This window comes from Astyanax mexicanus, chromosome 14 (assembly GCF_023375975.1).
Source record: "Astyanax mexicanus isolate ESR-SI-001 chromosome 14, AstMex3_surface, whole genome shotgun sequence".
In the NCBI taxonomy this organism is placed as follows: Eukaryota; Metazoa; Chordata; class Actinopteri; order Characiformes; family Acestrorhamphidae; genus Astyanax; species Astyanax mexicanus.
Window position 1 is genome coordinate 46,484,080 of NC_064421.1, and position 12,671 is coordinate 46,496,750.

General features: G+C 39.3%; 1 protein-coding gene across 1 annotated transcript in view; it reads right to left on the reverse strand.

The window, feature by feature from the left end:
• The window catches only part of LOC103030398 (formin-1), a 104,417-nt gene that overhangs the window by 22,720 nt on the left and 69,026 nt on the right, over positions 1-12,671 (reverse strand). The gene's annotated exons all lie outside the window — the stretch shown is intronic.

The window sequence follows — 12,671 nt, forward strand, 5'->3', positions numbered from 1 at the left end:
TTAACGTTAGTATGTTAGCTATCTAGCCACTAAACTTAGTTCTATCTCTGGTAATGTTAGCTAGCTCATTTAAGCTAGCTAAAGTTAGCATGTTAGCTAGCTTGCCGCTAAAGATAATACGTTAGCTAACTCGCCACTAATGTTAGCTAGCTCTCTGCTAACCTTTATGTTAGTTTTCTCCCTGGATTAGATGTTTATGATGGGCCACTGTGTTTTCCTACCGGCATTAAACACACCATCTAAAAAAATAATACCTACAGCAAATTTATAGTACATTTAAGACAATTTAAGACCCAGATTTTAATTTAAGACATTTTAAGACTTTTTAAGGACCTGCGGGAACCCTGTAACATGAACAAACTGAACGATGACATGGAAAGAGAACAAATTAGAGAACGAAAGGCAAAACACTGCAGTAGAAAATTGCCATTTGTTTCCCATTGTGCAAGGATCATTATTCAGGAGTAGCACGGCCTCAATCTCCAGACGACTATATTGGCTGGACACTAACAACCGTGCAACCATGGAAAGCAGGCTTAGGGGTGTGTTTCAAAGACAAGTGAGTTATTTTCTACTAGCAAATCAAGCAATGGCAGAGATACGATGAGTTGGTTTTTTTACGCTACAGCTTTTGTCTGTGTGACCAATCAGACCAATCAACAGAAACTACACTGAATCCAGATGTTAGCTTACAAGCCGGGATCTCTCAGACTAGCTGGAGTTAAAAAAAAAAGCAGGCAAGAGATTAATGAAGGGCATATGAGTTTGCACATCTCATTACCGACACGTTTCATAATTATGTGAAACAGGGTCTTGTGCGAAAAACAGATGAGGAGGAAGCGAAGTGTGAATGTGCACAAAAACATCCCTGACATATGGCCATAAAAGAAGCTCTTTTTAACTGGTCTTGGGCTCGAGTTCAGAATGTAACAAGAGAAACAAAGCTTTTCATTATCAACCCAGCATCCTGTAATCAAAAGCACTGCTGTTCACATTTTCAGCAGGATTTGACGGCGGCGCGACTTAAAAGTAAACGTTTTTCTCATCAACGCGTTCGGCATGTAGCGATGACATGCGTCTGCGGTTCAGAATGCGTTATGAGACGCTTTTCATATGCCGGCCGCTTGTTATTAATCCCAGTCTCGGGTACCACATGCATAGCCTGTTTTTGTGTTGTCTCAGCTATAAGACACCCGATCCGATTTATCAGGTGATTAACGAACCCTACAGAAGCAAAGTCAGCAAATACACAGTTTTGCAAATGCAAAAATCGCATTTTTGCGTCAGGTAAAGGTAACTGTAGGATGAAAACAGATTTGTTAACTAATGTGTTGCCCCTAATTGTCATTATCAGTATCAGTAATTATTCTTTAAGAAAAGTGTGGGGCTTGTTAACGAAATGGTACATAACTCTCTCTTTTTTTTATAATTACCTATACCATATTTTTTGCACTATAAGGCGCACCGTTTTATAAGGCGCACAATTAATAAACGTCAGATTAAATCTGTCCAGTATCATTTATTTTACTTTAATCCTGGATATATGGAGATATTTGAAGTGCATTATTATTAGTATCATGACATTCTGGATCATTGATAAAATTCTTGTACAGTAAAATATGTGAACCCTTTGGGATTACTTAGATTTCTGCATAAGTTGGTCATTAAATGTGTTCTAATCTTCATATTGCATGGTTATATTAAACACAACATGGTAACACTAACAGTGCAGGGGTAAAAAGACTCAAATGCTCTAGTACTACCGTTTTTGCAGTGTTTTTGCAGTGGGTGGGGCCAAGCTACTGTTTCATTGATGTATAAACTTGTTCATTGGCTGGTTCATTGTCTGTTTTAACGAACAACATCTAGCTCTCAAATAGTATGATGAGTTATACTGCCATCTGCCTTAAAGCTTCACTATACAAGTTTACAGTTAAAGCATAATCTCTGGGTCATGCTTCATTTTTAGTCACCTCTTTCATTATTGGTCAGTTTATGACCACAGGAGTGCTCTCAACCAGATTCAGATCACAGCAGTGAGTCAGTAATGGGTTTGGCGTGGTTGTGTGTTGGGCACTGGGTCGTGCCAGGCACAGTAATGTTGCTGAAGTCACTACGTCACTTCAGATGGCATTGAGAGCGATCCACCACTTCAGATGTCTTGCCAACTGTGGGCTATGTTTGCGGATGGTTGTAGATGATGTAAATTAACTGTACCGGTACATGAAAACAGTGGACATGCATTTTAGGGAATTCTACTTAAGTGGTTAATGTGTATGTAATCGAAATTTTGCAGATTATGGTGATGACTTATCCATTGTCTACTGGTTTCTGCAAGGCAAAATTAAACTCTACCAGATTCTACCAGTCAGGTATTAAGGAGCAATAAAGCCACTCTGCTGAAGTACAGTGAATGTGAACCGACAAGATAGACAAATCTGAACTGAGCAAAAAATTGGATTTTAGCAATATGGCTTGTATTGTGAATGTAGCCTTAAAGTTATCTACTGCCATGAACATCTTCTAATTTGATGCACAGTGTGGCATCCTGCATTGTCTTGCTGCTGGCAAATCAAGTGGTCATGTGGTCTCCAACCAAAAATGAAAAAGGACACATCTTTGAGCCACATCCAGAACAGCTGCTAAACATCAGTATATGAAATATTTACATATTTATATTTTCTGAACGAGTGAAAACAAATGTTTCTAATAAAGTGATTCTAATATTGCGTGATTGTGAAAATACAATCGCACAATGTGCTATTGTACTGATAGTGTTTATTAAACTTTGCAGTAATAATAACAACCAGAATTCATTGAATCTGACTGAAAACCAGTCTGAGTTTACAGTATATTTTCTCAAACGTTCTCCTTGGGATCCAGGGGCTTACCTAAGATCAGTTAATCCCCATTACCTGCTAATGAGAACACAGAGGTGACTTCATCTTAGATCACCACAATTAGTGGCAGACTCTTGATTTGCCCTGCACCATATGGGCGCATTGGGTTTGACCCATCCTGAGTCTGAGACACATGTTTGTGTTGTTTGCGCCAAAGCGCCGCTTTGTTGTCCTGCCAAACAACTGTTCTCACACACACGCTGGATGACTTGGCACCCTCTCACTTCAGTCCTTCCATCTTCCAAACAAGCCTTCTTAGGTTACAATATATAAAAAGAGTAAGAAGAGTGCAAATAGCTTTTGCGCTTTTTTTTTCACCTGGTAGTCATTAATCAGGGCCATAAATACTAACTCAACATGAGCTGTGCTGCTAAATAAGCATCACAACACAACATAAACTGGGCTGTCACTGCTGAGAAAAAGCTGCCAGTAGTCTTTACAGAGGGCAGCAGCCTGAGGCGGGGAATTTCTTCAAGCTGTTAATGTTTAGTTTTTGTGGAATTCATTTTAGACGTTGTGTAAGCGGAACTAGTGAGCATGAGAATGCTCAGTTCTGTATAATCGCCTTTAAAAAAGGTTTAAAACAATATGATGCAACAGCAATGAAGTTCAAAGTTATCAGAGTCATGTTCGGAAATTGATGTTGGATCTTTTTCTTTTTTAATTTCAAATTTTTATCCCATTTTCTACCCAATTTACAAGGTTAAAATTTCCAAACTCACTTATCACCACTTAAACCCACCACTTATATCACTAGTAACGGCCCAACACCAGGAGGGTAATGACTAGCACATGCCTCTTTTTGAAATGCTGCTGATGCATCATTCCCGTGTTGCATCGGAGGAAAGCGCAGCGACACGGTTCGAATACATCAGCTCACAGACGCAGCCCTGTGATGATCTATATCACCCTAGTAGTGACGAGGCGAAATAGAGTGCCACCTATCCACTCAGAGAGAGAGTATGGTCAATTGTGGTCTCTCTGGGCTCTGGCACCTGATGGCAAGCTACATCAAGTGGGTTCGAACCAGTAATTTCCTGATCATATTGGCAGCACCTTAGTCCACTGAGCCTTGCAGAGCCTATAGTGCCTAAGCTCCCCCTAAAATTAAGCTGGTGAGGCTGCATCTCTCAAGGAATGTTTGTCACTGTTCAAAAGACATTTTAAAATATTTTATGAGCTGCCATTGTGTGCCATTGGTTCTGCTAAAAAAACCTATACATAATTTTTGGAAAAATAAAAAAGTAAAGTTTAAAGCTTTTTCATTATTTAAAATGTTCTATACCATATCTTCACTTAAGACCAAAAGCAAAAAGAAATACACTGTAAGAAACCAACAGGCTGTAAAATATGGGTCCCACTTTATAATAAGTGTCCCTAAGTACTGTGTAGTTACACGGTAACAATCCATGTAATTACAGTGTAACTACTAATGAAGTAAACATTGTTACAGATTAAATACAGAGGAACAGGTTATGTAATTACACATGTGTATTAAAGTTAATTTTGACTTGAGTAAGAACACATGTACCAGGGTGAGTGCACTTACCCATGAAATAGAGCAAGTGTACTTACACATGTGTAACAACGTGTGTGTACTCAATCAGCCCTAATTACATACTAGACATTAGCTGTCGAATAAGTTTATACTCAACTTATCACACACACTATAACACATGTGTAAGTACACTTACTCTATCACTTGTGTAAGTACACTCAACCTGGTACACATGTGTACTTACACAAGTCAAAATTAACCTTAATACACATGTGTAATTACATAACCTTTACCTTTGTAGTTAATCTGTAACAATGTGTACTTCATCAGTAGTTACACTGTAGTTACATGGATTGTTACCGTGTAACTGCATAATACTTAGGGACACTTATTATAAAGTGGGACCAAAAGATGCATGTCCAAAAGTACATAAGTAACCAAATAGCTTAATTTTTTGGTGGCCTGATTGAAGTATAAAGTTCTTTTACATATTCTAACTCTTTATTTTTCTTCTTTCTCTGCTGCCATCTATCTTGTTCTAATAGGCTACAACAGAACTGCAGTGTTATTAATTGATTTGTTACCTACTCTACTGTTTTTTTTAAACTTTGTTTAGTCAATGACTAGCAGTACAGAATATCCGCCTTTTATTCCAGTATAACAAGAGAGACTTTTAGAATTTTCCATGTAAAAATTGCCTTGTTTTTGTGTGAGCCGTAGCTGCACACTCTCTTCACTCTCTTTGGCCTCAACCATTCTCTAGAAATACCACACACCACAAACAGCCCCAGGTGATTCAGCATAAAACATTGTGAAACCCCGGACCCTCTACAGAGGAGTCAACACTGAAATTATTCAGTTCTGAGGCCCCATTTCCTCGGAGTGGTCCAGACAAAGTGCAGCCACAAGAAGGAAGTCTCAAAAACAACAAAGCTCACAAAAATCAAAACCAAAACCAGAAAGTCATTGTTTGCGGTCGCCGTCATGCGACGTCATGTGGAGCGGAGGTCTAGCCGAAAGCATGTGGGGATGCTTTAGTTTGTGCCCAATGTGGTATCTAAGCAAGCATTACTCTTCATTACAGCAATTCTCCTTCAGCCCTTGCTAAGAGCAGTCTCCCCACAGGCAAATAAGCCCATTAAGGGCTAAATATGAAGCATGCTGTTCTTAAATTGAGCAGCTAGCGTTATAACCAGTGCCAGCAAAGCAGTGTCAGTAAGCTGGAGGGCCTCAAAATAATATATTATCTGTTTATTTCAATATCAGTGCATTTATTACAGCTTTCGGGACAACTGCTTTCAAAAACAGTTCTCTTCTTCATATAGTTCAGTTCAAAATGTGCTATTCAATGTCAACTAGAGGAGGATTAGTTAGTCTCAGGTTTTTTTTTTTTCTTGCCGCTGTCACCTTTGGCTTGCTACAAAACATCTCATACATCAGGGGTCGGCAATTAAGTTTGAGACAGATCTTTTCTAAGCCATTACGTGGCAGGCCACAAAAACATCTGTTTCGTAAAATGAAATGTAAAAGGATGGAGTGCTGCAGACTAGTAGCTCTCCAGCCCAGAGGGCTGTTGAACCCAATTGCAGAACAGTTGATCTCAAAGCAGGTAAACCCAAAAAGAAAGGAAAAAAAATAAAAAATAAACACACCACTCCTAATGCAGGATCGAACCCGTGTCGTCAGGGTCTCGGTTCAATACACTATCGCCGCCCAGGCTAGTGAATTGAGACATGGCCGGGAAAAAAAACGCTCTTATAAGGAGATAGGGAGCCCAAGAACGGGCAGAAAAACGAGAATGGGCGGAAACTAAAGTCACGCCGAGCGCAACAGAGAGAGAGACAGGGGAGGGATGTAAACAAAAACTAGCCAGGGAAGCATATTTTTTTATATCATTTGTTATAGTTCAAGGTCCAGACGATTTATGCTTGCAGGCCACATCTGGTCCTATTGCTGTCCCCTGTCCTAGGGGCTGATGGGGGAGCTGAGTGTTTTACTTCGGAGTCGCTGTGATTGTAGGAAACTGGTCTTGAAAAAAGTCCAGAGTTTAATTTAGTCCCCAGTCCTGCTCTGTTCATTCTGTATTAATGTTGCCGTCACCCAATACAATCACATACCATACATGTACTGTCTTTTGGACCAGTTTCGATGGCCATTTCTACGTGTCTTTTTATATTCAACTGTGTGATGGTCCATTCCTTACTCTAAAAAGTCAGTGTGAGACCATGTGAAATCAGTGTTTTTTTTACTTTCACGAGATCCAGTGCAGACAGTCTGAGCCAAGAACCATGTTAAAATGTTAGAGCGGACAAATCCAAATAATTATCTCTTAAAAAATTAAAACAGACACCAAATTTGACTTCAGGCTTTTGTTTTGCTCAGTACTGGTGGCTTAGGGGTTAGCAGGTTCTCCTTCCAACTCTGGGGTCCCTATGTTGTACACTAGCGTTCAAAAGTTTAGGATCTTTTGCAAATTTTCCTCTTTTTGAAAGAAAAGCACATTTGCAAGCAATTCACAAACAATACTGTCTAATTCACAATTGTGTAAGTGTATCAGATGACGTTTAAAGAATAAAAATGTTTGTATTTAAGCCTATTTTTGTATATAGGTTTACTTTGCATATTTGCTATTGTCAGCAATTCTCAGTCCTTTGCCTAAATCTCCTGGTACGGCCGCCAATCCAAGTTAAGGATGTTATTGGTCTAATTGGTTTTTAGGACACTCTTGCTCAATTGTGATGCACAGTTTAGTTTAATATCTAAAGCCTCAGCAGTTGTTGTCTTGCTTACAGGCTCAAAATAGCCAGAAAGAAAGAAACAGCTTTCTTTAGAGATCCGTCACTCCATTGTTGGAAGGAAGAAAGGCTACTCAATGCGATATATTGCCAAGAAACTGAAAATATATTACCATGCTGTTAACTTCTCCCTTCGAAGAGTGACACAAACTGGCTCTAACAAGGACAGAAAAAGGAGTGGGGGGCCCCGATGCACAACTGTGCAAGAAGACAAATATCTTAAGATCTGTCAACTGACAGTTGCACTAAATGGAACCCGTCAAACACCAGTGTCAGTGTCATCAACGGTCATCCTTAGTCTACATGTTGACTAAAGGCCACTCCCTCTTATCTTATCTCAGAACCAAATCTGTGGTTGTAGCCCTCACTACATCCTCACTGATCCTATATGAAAGCAAAGCACAGGACAGAGTTGGCCTGGTCATGCAGTGTTGCGCGTAATATCATCAGCCAGTGTAAGGCGATGCTTCCGATCATCACGACTGACGAACGCACAACCAAACACAACAGGATCTGGTTTAGCATTCAGAGGAGGTTCGTGTTTCAGCGAAAGGTATGAGTGGGGTTAAAGCATCCATCACTGTGGCAAATCAGACGCTGGGCTCCCGGTTTAAATGGCCCTAAATGTCAAGAAGGAGCAAAGCCTTTAAAGGTGAGGGCCCTTTTACAGACGCTCGAGTAGGACAATCCCAGTCGCCGCCACACCATGTGCTCAGACGGGACTTGTGAACAGGGCGCCAGGGGAAGACTACCTTGTTGTCTTTTATTTCCAGTGCTTGTGTTTTGGTGGTGTTGTTCCGTCCCCTTCTTCAAAAACTACTCTTGTAGTTAAGTGTGTCTCTCAGACACTTAAATGTGTCTTTCTCAAACAAACGTCTTCCTCTGAACAATATTTTTGATATAGATGTTCATATAATGCTTTCATATAATCTTTTTTTTTCCACCTCTGATACATGTGAAATCAGACTCTGCCTCTTTTTTAACTGCTGCTGATGCAGCATTGCTAAGTAGCATTACAGCACTAACGCTCGGAGGAAAGCGCAGCGACTCGGTTCTGATACATCAGCTCACAGACGCAGCCTTGTGCTGATCCACTTCACCCTAGAAGTGATGAGGGGAAAGAGCGCCATTTACTGAACCCACCCAGAGAGAGCAAGGCCAATTGTGCTCTCTCAGGGCTCCAGCAGCTGATGGCAAACTACATGGAACAGAAACAGGAACAGAATTCGAACCAGCCCCAACATTCCCAAATATATCAAACACTATCCCACCATTTGATTATTTAGTGGATTATTAAACATGTGATTTACTGTATTCCCAATTGCTTTCCCATTTTCTCCCCAATCTTTAAGGACAATTACCCAACCTTGGGAATGACCAAGAGTCAGAGAGAGCACAATTGACCTTGTTCTCGAGGGAGCATGGTCAATTTTGCTCCCTCAGACTGTGGCTACTGATGGCAAGACTCATAGTGGAAGCAGAGTGCGTTAAAAACACTTGGTTATTTTTAAAAATGGTTATTTCCAAGTCTTGGCTGAATTTTCTTAGTCAGCTTCATGAGGTAGAGTCACCTAAAATGGCTTTCAGTTAACAGCTGTGCTGAACTTGTCAAGAGACAGTTATTTATCTTATCATATATATATATACTTTAACCAACTCATCCAATATCATCACATCCTGGCTCCAATTAGCTCCAATTAGAAAAGTCATTAGCCTGGGAGTTCACATACTTTCCTCCCCCTCATTGTAAATGTTAACATGTCATGTTTAATAAAACCATGCAAACATATAATATTCTGTGTGGTTTTAGTTTAAGCAGACTGTGTTTGTCAATTGTTGTGACTTAGATAAAGATCAGAACACACCAAAGGGTTTACATACTTTTTCTTGCAACTGTAGTATCATTAGTTGGGGTGGAGAACAAATATCAAATATTAATTTGACACTATAAACCTGGTATAAAACCGATTAAGGCTACAAATGGTAGCTTTAAATGAGTAAATGAGACGGCATCAGACTGATACTCTGGTGTGCAGATAGCTGACTGTGCACTGGGGAAGAAAAGGCACAGAGTGCTGATTTATGGAGGCGAGCGGGCCGCGGCCAGCCTGAAGGTAATAGCTGGGATTTATACAGAGCTCTGACAGCGCTCCGGGGTTGTATATAATTGTGGATTATCTGCTGAAATTCTTCAACTTTGCTGTGATGGAAATGATCCACTGCGTGGTATATAAATAACCACCGAGTGCCTGGCCAGACAAAAGTCTCCTCTCCTGAAAGATTTTCCAAAACATGACATCTAAAGCCGTGTGTGTGTGTATAAGTGTGTGTGTATAAGTGTGTGTGTGTGCTCTTTCACTTATTTGGCCTTGTCATCATCAAGGACTGCGAAGGACTGGAAAGAAAAAACAGCATTTCTATGTTTAAGCATGAGGCTCAGCTGATGTTTGTGTTGTATTGTTACAGTAAAGAAATGCCCAGAAGCAGATTGGCTGGAATAATATCACATTGTCTCCAAACTGACCGACTGATTAGTAGCAGAGTGGATCTGTGTGATCAAGACTTACTGAACGGCACCATGAAGGATCAGTCTGAGCTCTTTTCCGTTCACCTGCTTTGAACGTGTAACATGATCTGAATAAATTCTGAGAAGAGAAATAAAACCCATTTACACTGTAGATCCTGCATGTAGACGTGCACTTCAGTTCAGTAGTGATAGACTCCAGTAGTGACATAACTTTACGTGGTAATATAGCCTGAAAATAGCACAATTTCAAGGTACTGCATGTTGGTATTAGGCAACTAAACACAATGCAGTACAATAGATACAGTAGATAGATAGAGCCCTCACCACCCAAATCCACCCAATACCATCACTCTGCCTACTAGAACACATCACCAACTAATACAACACCACAAAACAATAGATTAATCTAGAGGTCGCTGGTCATCGCCAAGAAAATCATCCTCATAAACTGGAAAACAAAAATTAACATTAACATCAACCCCTGGAAAAATCTACTAACAGACTATCTCTCTCCCTCTAGACACACAACTCAGAACCCACCATAAACGCCAATTCAGACCCAATTTGGACACATCTAATTAAAACATTACAGTAAATCAAATAATAATCCAACACAAGACAAAAAGTAGCAAAATCATTAGTTAAAATCACACATAAGTTCATGTTTCTGTTTTCTATTTCGCTATATTTTAGTATATATTTATATATATATATTATATTTGTATTTCTCTTTCTTTCCTATTTTGTTTCTTTTTCTTTCTCTTAGTTTCTTTGTGTGCTTTTGTTTGTTTGTTTGTGTTTTTTTCTCCCCAACTATATTAAATGTATATATGTATATATAAATTAAACAAATAAATGAATAAATAATATAGTATTAATAGTCCTCCGAAGAGGGGGGGTGGTGGCTGGCCAAAAAAAAAAAAAAAGATACAATAGATAGATAGATAGATTTATATGAGTTATGTTTAATCCTGCAAAAGTACACTATAACAGACCATAAATGAACTGTGTTACAATGTATTACTACTAACTACCATTATTAATAAATACTTAACATTGTTTGCCTTATTGTGAAGTTAACTGCCCATATTCCTTATTAATGCATCAGCATGTTTCATTAAAGGAGAAATTCAGTGTGAAATGAACTTGAGGTGTAATGAATCAAGATAATGAGTATGAACTTTTGTGGAATAACCCACCTCCGTTTAGCCCCAGCATTCAAAAATACAGCGCTTTTAATCGACTCCAATTATTCATGGAAATGCATGAATATTAAAGAGATATTTTCAGCAAAAGCTGGAATTTATGCATTTCTATTGAATTCATTTTCAATCTGTTCCTCTATTTCTATCTCTATCTATTTGTTCGTGCTCGTTAGTCAACTTATTGTGATAAAATACGTGTGCATCTGTGCAAGTTCTCAGTGCCTCGTTTTTAATGTTTAGAGCCCTCAGAATTCTACCAATGAAGTGTGGAGCTACTTTAAACTTAAAAAAATAGTGATTCCTTTGAATGGGCATTTTTTGCATTAGAAGTCTAATGCTGCAGGCACTGTCAGAATATCTTGGAGCGCGGTTTAAATGTTATTGGCGGGAGTGGGAGTTTAATCCATTCAGCCAGAGCTGATAAATAGTCTAGAAAATTATAATAATCACGCAATGATTTCCATGCTTAACGGCAGAAATGTGTATGTGGCGGGTGGGCGGGCACGGGATTAAAACAAGCGATTTTTAATGGGAGTGAGCAGTAATGGGTCTAAAACAAGCTGGACAGGTTTTAAAAAGCAGTCCTGCGCATTTTTATCATATCTTTAGCTTAGCACCAGCTCTGCATCCTTTGTACCTGCAACTCAGTATAGTGAAAAACGAAATCTGAGTGTAAAACTTAAAACGTTGTGATGGAACACAGCAGGTAAAGATGGGAATGTATGTATAGCATGTTAGATTATCATTTTCCTTCACCAAAAATTCAGCTATACTTTATAACTCACTTTATTTTATTTTATTTCTGTGCTGCTTAGGCCAATTATTCTCAAAGGGCAAATTCAAGAACTGGCAATCAAGAACTGTTGCTAAAAATATATATAACTAGATTTTAACGAACATTTTTAAAGATTTACTGTCACACTGTGACTAACGGTGAACCACACTGCATAATTTACACTCCTAGTAGTTCCCAAATTTTATGTTAGCTTTTGAGTAATAAGTCCTACGATTAGAATCTCAGAATAATACGTCTGAAGTTTAAAAGTTTAAGACCTAAAATGACATCCCATAATCTCTTACTGGCACACGTACAGTAACATCAGAGTGAGTGCCACAGGCTGCGTATTCGGTCCGACTCCACAGTCCAGAGAAACTTCTTTACAAGTGTTTCATCTGGAAACAAAACCACCGTCCCCAGTCCAAAGGCTGTAATTCTTTGATAGCCATTACTCATCCGTTTCTGTTTGTTTCTGGTTATGAATTATATATATAAATATATAAAAAAGGGAAAAACAAAAGAAGAAAAGTGCTGGAGCTCTGCTGCTTTTTCGCTATTCATCCATTTGATTTGCCCTTCATTAATGAATTAAGCTGCCAAGGTCTTTAAAAGTCCACTTTGTGAAGTCGGTCATGTAGTTTACAAGTTTGCGGTCTTGCTTCGCATGGTAATTACATGCCTCAGGAGCAGCACAATCAAAAGGGCTGACAAGTCTGACCATGAAGAGGGAAAAAACTAACATGGGAGCGACATGGGGCTGTTTTATATAATGCTATGCTTCTCTTCTTGCCGTGATTAATGCTTGGCTTTACATGAAAAACTGTTTCCATCCACAGTAAACACAGAATTACCGCTTTTGTTTTGCCCCCATTGTTCTGCAGCAGACGGCAGTTTGGGGCCGGTTGGAGCTGCTCGCTCTCTTCTGGTGTGGCTGAGGCTTGTGGATTGTGCAAGAAAGCTAAGCAGGC